The sequence below is a fragment of the Marmota flaviventris genome, chromosome 16 (genome assembly GCF_047511675.1).
Source record: "Marmota flaviventris isolate mMarFla1 chromosome 16, mMarFla1.hap1, whole genome shotgun sequence".
NCBI lineage: Eukaryota > Metazoa > Chordata > Mammalia > Rodentia > Sciuridae > Marmota > Marmota flaviventris.
In genome coordinates, this window is record NC_092513.1 from 1,732,501 (window position 1) to 1,747,500 (window position 15,000).

Genomic DNA, 15,000 nt, shown 5'->3' on the forward strand with positions numbered 1-15,000 from the left:
AGTTAATGCAAGTGGAGTTTTGACGGATGGCAGCCAGTAGAATTCATTTGTAAGGAGCAGTGGTTTCGGGGATCACTCCAGCGCTGACACCTTTCTTGTGGAAAGCTCCCTTCCAGAGTACTTAATTGTAACATATTGCTGCTATTATCTTAAAGTAATAACTCATTATAGAATAGGATTTCTACACAAGCCCTAATAATTCTGTTATGTCTACCATGATTTTTCAACATTAGCTAATGAAGTGCCCCATCATCTGTCAGTAAATAGCATTGAATACTGCACAGTAAATCTTTTGACAGAATTATTTGTGCCAGCTTCCTAGATCAGGGACAATTAATATCATCAGAATTGGCGATTTGGGACCTGGCTTCCTTGCTAAGCATCCTAATCTTCCCCTGCAATGAAATCATTTGACAAGTTGATATCACAGTCTCATTTTTCATTCACTATCAGCTTCTGGCTTTAAATGGCATTCATATCTATAAAAGGTATAGAGCTTCACCAGAGTCAAGATCATTCAGGTCTGAGCCTGCCAGCGTGATTCTATTGCAGCTGGTCTTGTTGAGTGCCTCCTGCAAAATCCCCCAAACCCACATTTTGGGTGATTGCCAGTGACCCCATCAAAAGTGAGCTGTGCTTTTTTTCTGATTCACATCTAACATCTCCCTGTGCTGAGTGACAGAGTTGCTAGAAAAGTTGTCTGGAATATATCCCTTCTCTCTGCCCAGGAGAGGTAAAATCTAAAGCCCATACAATTGTGTTCTTTCCATAGATAGTGACTTCAAGCCTCTTGAAACTCGTGTGTGCATACACCTGTATCTCTTCAATTTTGGGGTTTGAAGATATGCTTTGTTTTCATAATGTGAGAGACCTGTTAAGCCTTGGAGATAAAATTCAAACTTGCCCTGGCCAACATCCCTGACGTTGCCAGTATCATACAGGGTGTGAAGAATCTTCTTGACGGTCTATCTTGCTGTTAGATGAACTGTTTTCATACACAAGCGTCCAAGACCCATCTCATAAGCACTCTGTAGAGTACCTCCCATGTTCCCTGAAGTACCTCGAGGTGCAGAGGTGCTGTGGTTGCTCAGCATTACTCTCTCTCCTGTGGGTTGATGGGAGCGAATTTCTCGGAGACTCGGGTGAGGCCTCCAGGAGCGTGGTGCCCTGGCAGGGCAGCCTCTGCAGCCTCAGTGCTGTTGCTATGGCACCACTGGGAAACGCAGGCTGGAGATGCAGAGGCTCACAAGGCTTCCCAGGCTCCTCCACACTTCCTGCTGCAGACCCTGCACCGCTCAGAGCTCTCCTAGGACCCTCTGCGTATGCTAATCGCATCCTCCCAGGTCAATTGGTACTTATAGAAGCAGCACCCCCTGTCAGTCATTTTGAGAAATTGGTACCTTGGGAATCAATTCAGTGCAACAGTAATTGGTAGTAGAATCAAATAAAGTGCTAAATAGGGAGAGGTGAATTGCACGTTAAATTCCCTGATAGAGCACAGATAATTAGCCAATATCTCTAAATTTTATCTTCATCCCATCTGGATCTGTGAAATTAAAATAGGCCAAGGCAACGGGAAGACGGAAGGCAGTGGACAACCTGAAGCCGGGGCAAGCATTCTCCCGTTCTCCACGGGGGTCTTTACCGAGGCAGAGGAGGACTGATTCCACCGTGTGGGAGAGACCTGGGGGCCAGAGGGAAAGCAGTGCTGTGGCATCTATCCGAGGACTGCATCATCAACAGAGCTTGCTTCCTTCCATCCTCAGGGCTGGCTGTGGGTGCCCCCACCCAGGACCAAAGAGGTTTTTCTAAAACAATCTGAAATGACCCTAAAATGAATCTACCTTTCAATGAGATTTAGCTGCTCTCTCTAACATGTCTTAAAACCTGTTAGAGACAGAAGGTCACACAGCTGTCTTGGGAACACTTCCTCAGCTGGAGTGGTGCGGGCCAGGGAGGCCCTTGGCCCTCAGCTGGGGCTCGGGGCAGCCCTGCCGTGTGTAGTAGAACACCCTCAGATGGGGTTGGCATTTCTGTCCTCTACAAATGTCCCTCCTGTCTTTTCAAAAGTGTCAATTCTCCATCCTTCAGTTTATTTCTTTGAGTGAATTTTTATATTCATATACATGACCTCGAATCTCTGTGGAGGAAGAACCATGTAAGATCCATAAGAAATGGGAGATAGTTACTAAAAGGTGTTTTTCCTTCCCCACACTTTGGTATACATTTTATTTTGTATTTTAACTTTCATTATGCACCACCTTGCTGGTCATTTCAAAGCCTTGGGAGAGAAAGGAGGGCTTTGGACAGTTTTATTTCAATTGCTCTTCCTATTCCGTTGCCCTTACACCCAAGAGCTACTTCCTGTTCAATAAGAGGATTGGGGCAAATATGAGATAAAAGCCAGTGGGATCCACTGTGATATTAATACTACATCAAAATAGGTGAAATGTAAACTCACAATAAAAAAAAATGCTTGCCAGTTTTCTTATGTGTTAAAGTGTGTATTCTGTTACAAGCTGAAAGTTTTACTAAGGAAAGGTGTTTCTATTAGTTCATCCTTATAGCAGGGTATTTTAAACTCGAACACACTACCTTCAAATCAATTTGACTGAGCAGAAACAGGTTTGGAGAGGTGCAGAGGACCCAGGCCGAGCTGCGTGCCGTGCCCTAAATGATAACATTTCTTTGGTCATTTAAAAAATTCAGCCATTCTCTAGGGTGGAGTATATTTTAACCTTTAAAACATTGCTTCACAGATGAAATGTTTTTAAGCAAAAACACAGATCTTTGCGTTAAAAACCACACTGTGTTTGCTTATATCCTGCTCCCTCGGGCAGCGGGCCGCCCCGGGCCGCTCCCCCGCCTCTGCCTTCACCTAACAGAAGATTAATATTTCAGAACTTGTCATGGGCAGTTCAGTCGAGTCTGTTGCTGCCCGTGTCTGACAAGCTATTTATCATGTCGCTAAGTGCCAGCATTAAATTATCCCTGCTGTTATGACAGCAGCATTATTCATCAGGATCACAGCCTCTGTACCAGGCACCACAGCTGCTTCGTCCTCCGTTTTGTCTTCACGGAGATGTATTGATCTCTGCATTTTATATTGAAGAAAATGGAGAGAGGGAGGAAGGAAGGAAGGAAGGAAGGAAGGAAGGAAGGAAGGAAGGAAGGAAGGAAGGCAGGCGGGAGGGAGGGAAGGAAAGAGAGAAGGAGGGAGGGAAGAAGGAAGGAAGGAAGGAAGGAAGGAAGGAAGGCGGGAGGGAGGGAAGGAGGGAGGGAAGAAGGAAGGAGCAATGGAGGGAGGTGTGAGGAGGCAGGGAAGGAGGAGGCGGGATGAGGAGGGTAGGAAGGAGGGAGGGGGAGGGAGGAATGGGGAGGAGGAAAGGTTCCGAGAGTGCAGCTTCTCCAGGAGATTCTTCCACATCTGAAGACCTGATCTACACCACAAGCTCCCTCCATTAGACCTCGTTTTTGTGGGCCCCCACAGAAGGCGTAGATGTGTCCGCTTGGTGTTGGTGGCTCCCGTGGGCCTGCCTCCAGCGCTCTGGTGGGGCCTCGCCACGTCTGTTACTTCCCAGCGTCTCCCTGACAGCCAAGCACCAGCTGGAGAACCGTTTGTTTGCTGTGTCTGTGCGGCTGGGTCGTCAGGAACATTGATTTTCCTCAATAGAACTTTTTTTCAATTTTGTGAGGCTCCAGAGCAATTCAGATTTCAGGGTGAATATGTCTCCCCAGAAGGCTGCTGAGCTGAAAACGAGGAGAAAACCTTGCCGTCAGCAGTTCCAGTTGTGCACAGGTCCCAGAGCACTGCCTCCTCCTTCATGGAACAGTGGCACCTGGCTCGGGGTCTACATCCGGCCTTCACTCTCTCTGTCGCCACGTGAGTGGTGTCCCGGAACCCAGGCCTCGTGTCCATCCTGGCTGGCATGGACACAGGCTGTTGACTCTGAGTGAGCAGGTGGAGGGGAGACTTTCCCTTCAATGCGACAATGGTTGGCACCAACCCAGGGCCCATGCACCAAGTGCCAGCTCCCCAAGCCATCACAGGGCACTCGCCGCGGTAGGGTGCCCAGCAGAAGCAGCCAAGACCAAAACGTGGGAGTGGTTAAGATTCCTCCCTCCATTCTTCACAGTCCTCAGCACTAACTTGCTGGCACTCCAATTATTCAGTGTGACAATGACTTACAATTGTCCGACAGTGATTGGACTAAGCTTGCAGTTCCATTGCTGATCACCCCATGTAAATGAAGCGCTCAGCTTGCTCTCCAGAGCTTCAAAATGCAGTTGGGCTGTAAGAGGGAGGTCCCCCTTCTGAGCTCACCATTAGGGCTCTGAACATGCATGAGCACCTCGCTCACAGCAGAAGACCATGGTTTCACGACTGCCTAGCACTCTGCAAACAATGTGGTTTGAAGAAGTCCTGACCTGGACCCTATCAGGGGGTACCCACAGAATGCCGACGCCAATGTGGACATTGAGCTGAGAGGAGGGAACTCAGGGAGGACCGCGGGAGCCAGGTGAGGAACAGGATGAGTCAGGAACATCCCTTGTCTTGGTGTCAAATGCCAAGGTCTGGGTCCCCCTATGGGATGGCCTCCTCTGTGCAGCCTCACGTGATCAATACAGCCCACAAGGCCCACGCGCTCCACCTTGAGAATATGCACCACCCCTGCCTCTGCTATCCCTTCTCTCCTCTGTCTCCTGGCGGCTCCAGCATGGTCACCGTGACCCCAGGTCACAGCTCCCCTTGCCCAGGTCCCTGCAACGCACTGTGGGGTCTCTGGCTTGCACAGTGGCCTCACAGTTCTCAGTTCTGCACAGAGACACACCTGAGCGGTCTCTGAAAAGCACCTCTCGGGGCCCCTCACCCCCAGCAGACACTCTGCTGGCCCTGGGTCTTGCTGAGATTAAAAACTCCAGTTCCTGTTTGGGGCAGATAGTGTCCTGGCTTCCAGGGCCAGCAGAGGACGGAGCTGAGCCAGGTCTTCCGAGGGCTTTCCAGCAGCCAGCCAAAGGCAGGGCTCATGGGACACCCAATTCAACTGCCACGGGGTGTGGGATTTGCACTGACGTGAGCGTGGTACCAGAGGACCCTCTGTGGTCGACACAATGCAGCTGAAATTCCACATCTAAAACATGGAACGGCCAAGCTCGGCCCCGGCCGGCAGGTGGCTTTTAAAGGTGTTATTGGACTCAGAGCCAGGAGTAGGGCGAAGGCGGCGGGCCTGGCTCTGCAGGGAAGGGTCCCACCCTCTTTCTTTATGGTTTTCATCATTTTGTTCATCGGGCTTTTTTATTTGGCATTAGTCCCCACGTTTTTTAAACCGTGCCTAAAGTCTTATTTGTCTTGATGGCTGAGGTTTCAATGATCCTTCAGTTCTGCACCTGGAGTGAGTTCTTCACTTAGCCCTTTCCCAGCTGTGACACAGCCCTGTGCACACACATAACAAACATGCTTGCACACACGCTTACACCCTTTTTCACACCCATGGTCACACAATATGCATTCACATACACATGTGGACTCATGTGCACACACCCATGTACTAACACACAAGCACATGTAAGCACAGTCAGTATGTCCACACACTCATGTGATGTACCAATACTTGCACACACATGTCTATGTGTGCACTGGATCACATGCCCACACTCACATACATACTCACATACACAAGTACATGCACACACATGCATACACGCTTACAGAAATGAGCACACAAATGTGCATGTGCACATGCTTGTGAGCACATACACAAACACATATGAAAATGCTCTTTGTGCACCGTGTACACAGATATCCACAGATGTGCATACATCATAGATGCACACACACGCACACATCATGAGCTTTTGTGGAGGCTCCTGTGAGCACAAGAGGGAAGTATGCAGCCCACTGCTGAGCTGTGGTCACCCTGAAGGCAGCAGAGACTGCTCAGCCCTGGGAGACCACGTTGAGCTTGCAGTGACCAGCCCTGCACCCTGGACACACCTGGGCAGGCAGGCAGTGGAAGGTTGTCTGGTGCCAGTATTGTCACCAGCCCTCTCTCTGAAGAGTGCTGAGGGGTGGGTGATGTGCAGGTACATGTCCTTTGCAGAGGGGGACAAGGTCCTTTCACACCTTAAGAATTCAGAGAGAACTCTGTGGCAAGAGTGTAAGGGAACCACAGCCCTCATTCTGAGCTTGAGGAGGTAGAGGCCAAAGGAGAGCCTAAAGGGTTTTGTGACCATTTGCCAAGATGCCTTCAGAACCTCCCGGTCAGAAGAGCAGCCTGGAGTCCTCTGAGGCTCAGGGGCCTGGGGTGCCACAGGGATGGCGGGAGCCCAGCCCTGGAGATGCAGAGCCCGGGAGCCTGATGCATGGTGTGGGCACTTGGAGAGCCGGGTACTGGCTGGGGAACACCCAAGAGCTGTAGTGACCTGCAGGGATGCCAGGGAGACTTCAGCAGAGGCCACAGATCTCTAGGTGGAACTCAGTGGTGGAGAACACTGGCATGAGGCCACGTGGGAAGGGACGAGGAAGCCTTAGGCCTCATGAGAGCGAGCTGCCACACGAGTCCCCAGACAGAAGCACCGCAGGAGCATGGCCTGGGTCACCGCTCAGTGCCAGGAGCTGGCCTGGTGTGGGACACACCCCACCCGGAGGGCTGCCGGCTCAGTGCTCGACCAAGGCAGAAACGTGCCTGACCTTGAGACACCAGCGCAGCACAAAACAGTACCCGGAGAGACAGCGGGAACGTCTGCCTGGAGTCGCGCGCGGTGCTCAGGCATCACCTGTGCCGCGAAGATGTCCGTCTGCCCTCCAGAGGCTGCATCCCTCAGCAGTTCAGGGAGGCCCTAAGCAACGCAGTGAGACCCGGTCTCTAAAGAAATATAAAAAGGACCGGGTACGTGGCTCGTGTCCAGTGCCCCTGAGTTCCATCCCAGGTACCCAACAAAACCAGCCAACCAACCAACGAAAGGACCTGGAGGCAGCTCCACCACGGGCTGTGGAGGGAGCTGAACAGAGCCAGGCGTGGAGCGTGTGGGACCAAGACACAGGGGCACAGGGGACAGGATCCAGGAGCGTCCTGGAGCCAGACTGACTCACGGCTCACAGGAGCCACAGCTGCTCCCTCGACCTGGAGCGACATGGCCGCCGCTCTCCAGCTCTGCGCCAAGGTGGCCGAAGCTCAGCACCGCACACATGCTGTCCCTGGCTGCAAGGCCAAGAACTCTCACTGGGTCAGAGAACACGAGATCCAAGAGGCTTTTGTTCCTGCAGAATCTGTAGACCACCACCCAACAACAGACGACATTGCTCTCAAGTGCGTGTGCGGCATTCTCTGGAATAGTCCCCTGCTGGGCCAGGGAACGAGGTTCATGGATCTAAACAACATTGTGTCTTGCACAGTGCGCTGCCTGAGTGCAGTGCTGTGTCCTGTGATCCCTCCAGTACGATCCCCATCCAAATTCAAACTAGTTATTTTTTGTTTATTCCTTCAGAAGCTGATTCTATAATTCACATGGAGGGGCAAGGGAACTCCCACAGCCAAAACAACCTTGAAAATGTAGAACAAAGTTGGATATCTCACTCTCTGAATCCAAACCTCACTACAAGGCCACACTCACCAAGACAGCATGGTACTAACCACCAACACAAGACGAGCGATGGAACAGAACAGAGAGCTCAGGAAGAAGCCCTCCTGGGCACGTGAGTTTTCACAAGACTGCCACGACCCTTCAGTGGGGAAAACTGCCATTTCAAGAGGGCATGCCGAGACCACTGGACGTCCACGTCGGCACGTAGACCTGGACCACACCTCTCCCTGGGCTCAGAAACTAGCTCGGGGCGACCTCCCGCCATGGCCGCAGGGCTGGAGCTGCGCAGTCCTGGAAGGGGATGTAAGTGTGAATACACAGAGCTGGGTTTGAGGATCATCTGTCAGGTGTGACACCCAAAGCCCAAGCAACCAAAGGACAATGGACACACTCGCTCAAAATCAGAATATCTTCTTCATCAAAGGACACACTCAAAAAAGTGAAAAGATAATCAGCATATCTTCTCAATGAGAAGATATTTCAACTTCATTTCAAAAATACTTGAAACTGGCATGTTTGACAAGCTATGGTACCCAGAATGTATGGAGAACAGTCAAAATGTGTGGGGCTGGGGATGTGGCTCACGCGGTAACGCACTCGCCTGGCATACGCGGGGCGCTGGGTTCGATCCTCAGCACCACATAAAAATAAAATAAAAGATGTTGTATCCACCAAAAACTAAAAAATAAACGTTGAAAATTTTCTCTCTCTTTCTCTCTCTCTCTCTCTCTCTCTTTTTAAAAAACTAAAAAATAAAATGTGGACACAGGACTTACAGGCCTGTCTTTAAGGAAGATACGAGCCTGAACAGAAATACCCGGAACAGCCCATTCGTCAGAAGGACATCAACAGCACCTCTCCTCCCGAGAGCCTGGGCAGCACGAGGCCACTCACAGCAGGCCCCGGGACTCCACCTCCTGAAGGCCCATCCCCTCGACACCAGCACTCGGAGGACCAAGCCCTGAAAGTGGCCCTCGGGACCAAGGACCTCCAAGGCACCTCCAACCACAGCAAGTGAACAGGGAAACGAGCCTAGTGTCCTTCAGCGTAGGCTGCTGCTGCGTGTGCAGTGGGGTCTGCGCAGCCACCAACAACGGGCGGGGTCCACACCACGACACGGAGAGGGGACCCAGGCTGTGACTCAGGAGGAGCAGGGGTCCAGGCCACGACTCAGGCAGAGTGGGGGTCCAGCCATGGCACTGACCAAGCTGGGGTCCAGGCCGCTACACAGAAGTATAAAGTGGGAGTACCACCATGACATGGACGGAGAGAGGATCCCCAGGCCCTGACACAGACAGAGAGGGACCCAGGCCACGACACAGATGGATGGAGTGAGGGTCCCCATCATGACACGGATGGAGTGGGGGTCCAGGCCCTGACACAGATGGATCTAGAGAACCTCAGGCTCAGTAGCCGAAGAGACAGATGGCTACCTGCTCCGGGATTGTTCGTGTGCCGCATCCAGAAAACATAGCTAATAACACAGAAGCAGGTGTAGCCGCCAGACGGGGCAGGGGGACTGGTGTCATTCTGAAAGACTGTGGAGTTTCCTTCCAGAAGGGTGAAGGCCTTCTGTGGTCAGGTGGTTATGGGCACAACCTCGGGACTGCACTGAAGAGGGTCTCCAAAGGACAGCTTTGTTCTGTGCATCGGATCTCAATAAGATATCAAGTAGGAGAGGAGTGGGGAAAAGGAGGGGGTGGCAAACCATCAGTCCAGGGTTGGGTACAGTGTGAGGTCAAAGCCACCTCTGTGTCATCAGAGGTGCTGAGATGTCTTCTGGGAGCCTGGACCAGTTCAGATGGGAACCATGTCCTCTGTCTGGGATTTTATCTCCTTGTCATAAAAGATCAGCATAGAAAACTCAGTCATGAAAAAAATGCAGGGAAACATGACATTTGCAGCAATGCAGAAAGATGCGGGAGCTCACCATGGCGTTTCAGGAAGAGAACAAGGGAGCCACACGGTGGTGGGTCCGCCAGCGTGGTGTCCCCACCATGGCACCCCCCAGCTAGGTGCCAACAGCTCCAGGAGGCAGGCAAGACGCTGCCAGAGGACCGCACAGGTGTGCTGCTGTGATGTGCATCTCTTCCTGGGTAGACAACTAAACTTCAGTGAAGACGAACAACCCTGCTGGGGGCTGGGGCTGGGGCGCAGAGGTAGAGCGCTCGCCTACACGCATGAGGCACTGGGTTCGATCCTCAGCACCACATGAAAAAATAAAGATATGTGTCCACCTATAGCTAAAACATAAACATTAAAAAAAGAAAAAAAAACCTGATTTATGACAAAAACAAATCTCACTAACATCACATTAGAAGAAGAAGCCAGGCAGCGAAGAGAGCCTGGACCACACTTCTGAAATAATAAATGCAGGAGTAATGAGGCCATACGCCTCTCACCAGCTGGGCAGCAAGAGCCACCCCAGGAGCTTCCTCGGCGGGACTCGGAGCCGAGCTCAGCTTCCACGGCCAGACACGCATCGGGGAAGGCCAGGTGCAACCTCAGAGTTGAACTCAGTGATCCTAACACAAAGGATCGGAATTGCATTCACACACAACTGCAAACACACGTGCACGGATGCATACACACGCACACACACATGCACACACACACAAGCACACGCAGGCACAAACATGATGTATACACACATACTCAGGCACACACACATCCGTGCAAACACACACAAGCCCACACATATGCTTGCACATGTGCACAATCACACACACATGCACACACATGCACACTCACAGGCACCACCTTCAGCCATGATGGCTCTCTGCTGGCAGCACGTGAAGCCAGGCAACCCTCTTCCCAAGCTCGAGTCTGGCCCCTGTCCTCATCAAGCACATGATAATTTTTGCAGGTGGGCAGGTGGGCAGATGGGCAGGGGGCAAGGCCAGCAGGGGCGTCTTGCGAGACCCTGATAGGAAGACACCCGCCCCTGCTCGGGGCCAGCCACTCTTTTCTACAGCATTTGAAGCCCGAGGAGTCGGTTCTCACTCAACTCCAAAGCCAGGCCTCCCCCTGTGCCTCCTCCACAGCCCAGGAACCCGCCCCAGCCCCGACAGAGGAGGAAGGACCACCACACGCCCACCCTCGCTCCTCCCTGCCACAGCCCTGTCCAGGTGCTCTACAGACGCTGTCTAAATTTTGGAAAACTGACGATGGTGTTCAAGAGAAAAGTCTAATATTAACTTATGCCCTAAAATCATCTGAGAAGCCCCGGACAGAATGGCAAGGCCTGAAGGACAGGCGGTGGGCGGGGGGCAGCACCTCGCCTTTCTGGCTGAGATTCAGGAATCTAGAACTTGGTCCGCTTCAATACACACTGAATGTAGGAGAAAGAAGCTGATGATCCTTCGACAGTTTCTGGTCCAACCAAGTCAACATCCTCTATCTGTGAATAACACTGGTGTATTAATGAAAAAAATCATTTCAAAATCTAGATAAGCTACTTGTTTTCCTTTTAAACACTGCAAAAACACGAGACTCCTTCCCTTCTTTAGTGTAATGACAAATCACAGAATTCCTTAAAGTAATAGGAGAATAAGTCACATTTTGAGGGAAAACAATGGCTCCTCTGTACATATATTTTAAATATAAATAATGCATGCTTATGAGAAGCACCCCCAGATTTGAGATGTTTTCCCACAGATTCACTATTTGTAGCAAAACAGTTTCACATAAAATTTTCAGAAAGTGCAAATGAAGTAAAGAAACAGAGTGGCCTCCCCCCACAGACCACCTGGGTGGTGCGTTAGGGTTTCTCTGCTCCTCGTCACGTGACCCCCCTCTCATATTAGGAGACTTCAAAGGCAATGGAGGCATCGACCTCTGCTTCATCAATATTTCAGTGTGCACACCGTTGACTGGATTTCAGTGTATGCCTGTGGCTGCTTCTTTTGAAGTGATATTTATTCTCAATCAATTCACAAATCTTAAGTGTACACTTTCTGGTGTCGCAAACACGCACCTGTGGAACTCAGGGCCTTACCAAGGATCGGAATGACTCCACCCAGTCTCCCGGCCTTCTGCTAGCAAACACCTGAGCCCACATCCGCAGGGGAAAGCAGGGTCCTGATTTTGTCTAGCAGAGTGGCTTTGTCCATTGTGAGTTTCATATTAATAAAATCTAGCGCTGTATTTCCCTGGCCAGTAAAGGCCTTCGAGCTCCTCCGTCTTGCTGTCCATCGAATCCATTCTTGATGGTTTCCCAGCAGTTTCTTGTGGACATGATTTCATTCTCTCTGGCTACGTGTGCAAGAGGTGGAGTTGCCCCATCTACTTTTGTGTCTTTGGTCACTTTTACAATTTACTTGTGGAAAGTTAATGAGTAGCTTGTCCATTCGATAAAAACCAGTGCACAGGAATCAACCTGATAGAAAGAACGCAACTCAGGTCCCCAAACTGGGCTGCAAGCAAGCCTTCCTGAGGAGCTATGGGGCGTCTGGCTCCTTGTGAGGTACGCAGAGGCAGCAGGACACGGACCTCGGTCCACCTGTCTGGCTGCACCTCCAGTCAGGACAATCACTTCCTGGTGTGGAAGTGTCACCTTCCATGTCACCTTCCATTTGAATACACTCAGGGAAGCTTCTCAGATGCTGAAGCAGGAGTTCGCCACAAGCAGCACCTTCCCACTGAGATCCAGAGTCTCCATGACTTTCCAAGATGAGTGGGCACGTCTGCATAAGCCACGCAGACACAACACAGACGCACACACGGGTATGCACACACCAGGTCCAGACACAGAGCGAGATAAAGCAGACATTGACCCAAAGCCCTTGTTGATGATTTGTCACGTGGTGAATGGCTGTTTCCCACTCTACAGCATGTGTAAGTATCAGGGAAAGTTGACCTTTCTTACTCAATTTTCAAGCCAGGCTGGCACCAGTAATTGTACCTGTTAGGTCATGAGCTCACCCCTCTGCCAGGGCCTGTGTCCACACCAATGCCGCCCACTCTGCCTCCCTGCCCACCCTTCCGTGCTGGGCTCTCATGGCTTTGAACAAACCTTGTCCTCCAAAAGAACCCTGAGTGCGGGAGAGAGCCATCCCCGGTGGAGAGTGTCCTGAAACAAGCCAAGGACATGGGTGTGGCTTGTTTCAGTGCCACAGGATGTTTTACAGGGAGCCAGCGCCTGGTGTTGACACTGTGTCAAAACACCAGCTCTGAAAACCATCCGTCACAGCGAGACACACTCGGAATCCCTCCCCTGTGAAGACGAAAGGGGATGTGGACAAGGGAATTAGCACGCCGGCTTGCACAGTGACAGAGGTGAAGGTAAGGACACCCAAAGGACAAGGCTTTGTGGACAGTTGACTCCAAGCCGAGTGCTATGCAGATGAAATCCAATACAAGCTATTCTTCAGTTATGGAAATAGACGTCCCCACAAGTCCCCCTGTCAACAGAAAGAGAAAAGGCACCTGCCCTTCTGCGCAACTGCCCCATAGTCCTCCCCTCCAGTGGGGCTGGTCTCGGTAGGTTCTGGTGGTTCTCTCAGAGCTGCTGTGAGTTTATGAGGTGCTTTAGCTTCTAATGCTGCTTCAAATGTCAATCTTTGTATTACTGCAGGACAATTAGGCAAACCATGTAATTGTATTGTCACTTATTAATTTCAAGCTCCAATGTCATAAATTATATGCTTTAATTAATACCATGTCAATGGCAATCTGTAACTTTGAATGCATACGGAGGTTAACAAGAATACATAATTAAAAGAAAACAGTGAATAAGGGCACGGCTGAACAGTTTATAAAATTAGGCAAGAAAGCAAGTGCTCCGTCAGCATGTATCACCGTGATTGAAAGAGGGGCGGAGGATTAGTGAGCGAGAGAAGGGATGGAAGCCAGGGTGAGGGAGAAAGGACCACCCCACGAAGGACCCAGAAAGGAAGCAATGACCACGGGGCTCGGGGACCACAGGGCAGGGGACCACAGCACGTGGGGGCGGGCATCACACTCATGGCTGTTCTCAGCCAGCAGAGCGGGGTGTCCCTCCGTGTGGGATCTGGGTAATGCCCTCCTCCCCGGCCTGCCGTGACGGGACAGTGGGCGGAGATAGTGGCTGGTGTCTGGGTGCGAGAGCTCTGCTGCGCGGGGTCCTCACCCAGCACAGCAAGGTGGTTGCTGGACCGTGGCTGCCTACCTCCTACCCAAGCTGCAGTCTGTGTTGCTGCAGGATTCGCTAAGAGCAGAATGAGACCTGCCTGGACATGCCTGTGGGATTCCTAGGACATCAACATGAAAGAGTGTCCACCCGGCCGGCTCCTGTGCAGCTCCCACGATACGACGGAGGCGTCCCCAGCCCAGGGACAGTGCCAGAGTGAGCGGGCTTAGTCTGCTCGCCAGGTTAAAATCATCCTTGTGGCCTAAAGGGGCACGTTCTAGCCCTGGGGAGGGCTGGCCTCAGGAGAAGCCGCAGTGGGGACAGAAGGCAGCAGCCACACATGGTGACGAGGAGGGACAGGCACTTGCAGACGGTGAGGGTGCCGAGAGCCCGGTGCCGAGCTTGCCCCTGGGCACCACTGTCCCCTCGCGGGCTCTGAGGCCCCAGGTGCACCGACAGCACAGACGGATGGACTCCTGCAGGGGGCTGGGCCACAGCACCGCCCTTGATCCCCAGGAAGGGCACCTGGTGGACAGCTGTCCGTCCCCTCAGACACGGCCCCCCCCCCGGCTGAGGCCTCTGGGTGCTCTCACTCACTGTGGAACTCCTCTGTCCAGTGACATTCCTTCCCACAGCTGTCCCCACTGCAATGAGCCTCCCTCACCCCAGGGCAAGTTGTGCAGGGGCATTGAGTAATCCCAGGCCCGGGTAATGGCTCTTCTCTGTGCCAATTAAATGCCCAATGCCATGTACGATGGGCTCCAAACAAGCTCAGTTCCTTGATTTTCCACTTGGGCCTCGTGGGGAGAGGGTGAGGGAGGGCCGTTTCCACTGTAGTGACCTGGAAATCGCCCCAGCTCCTGAACACCAGCATTCTGTCCTGTCAAAGGGGCCAAGAGTCACAAAGTCCAGAAGTGCAGAGGGCCAACACATGGGAGGTTCGCTGTGAGCAAATATTGGTGTCATTGAAATGCCCTTTTGTGGACCACGGTGGGAGTGAGAAGGTCATTGAAGGTGTCTGGTTCAGGGAGCCAAGAAGCCTAATTTGGGTCACGTCCGCACTGGCATCTATTGGGTGAAAATGTGAACCCCGGAAGCTCCCTGGCAGTTGCTGATTTGCTGTGGGAATGGATTTAATTCCTGGGTCAGTCAGTCCCAGGGCTACTGGTCCATGTGGCCAGACCAGCACTGGGGTAAGCCAGGTTGCTCCCCTGCAGGCGCCTCCTAGACCTGAGCGCTGGCAACACAGCAGGCCCTTTGTACAGTCGTGGATGGACCAGTGCAGCTGAGAGACAGAGTCCTGCCGT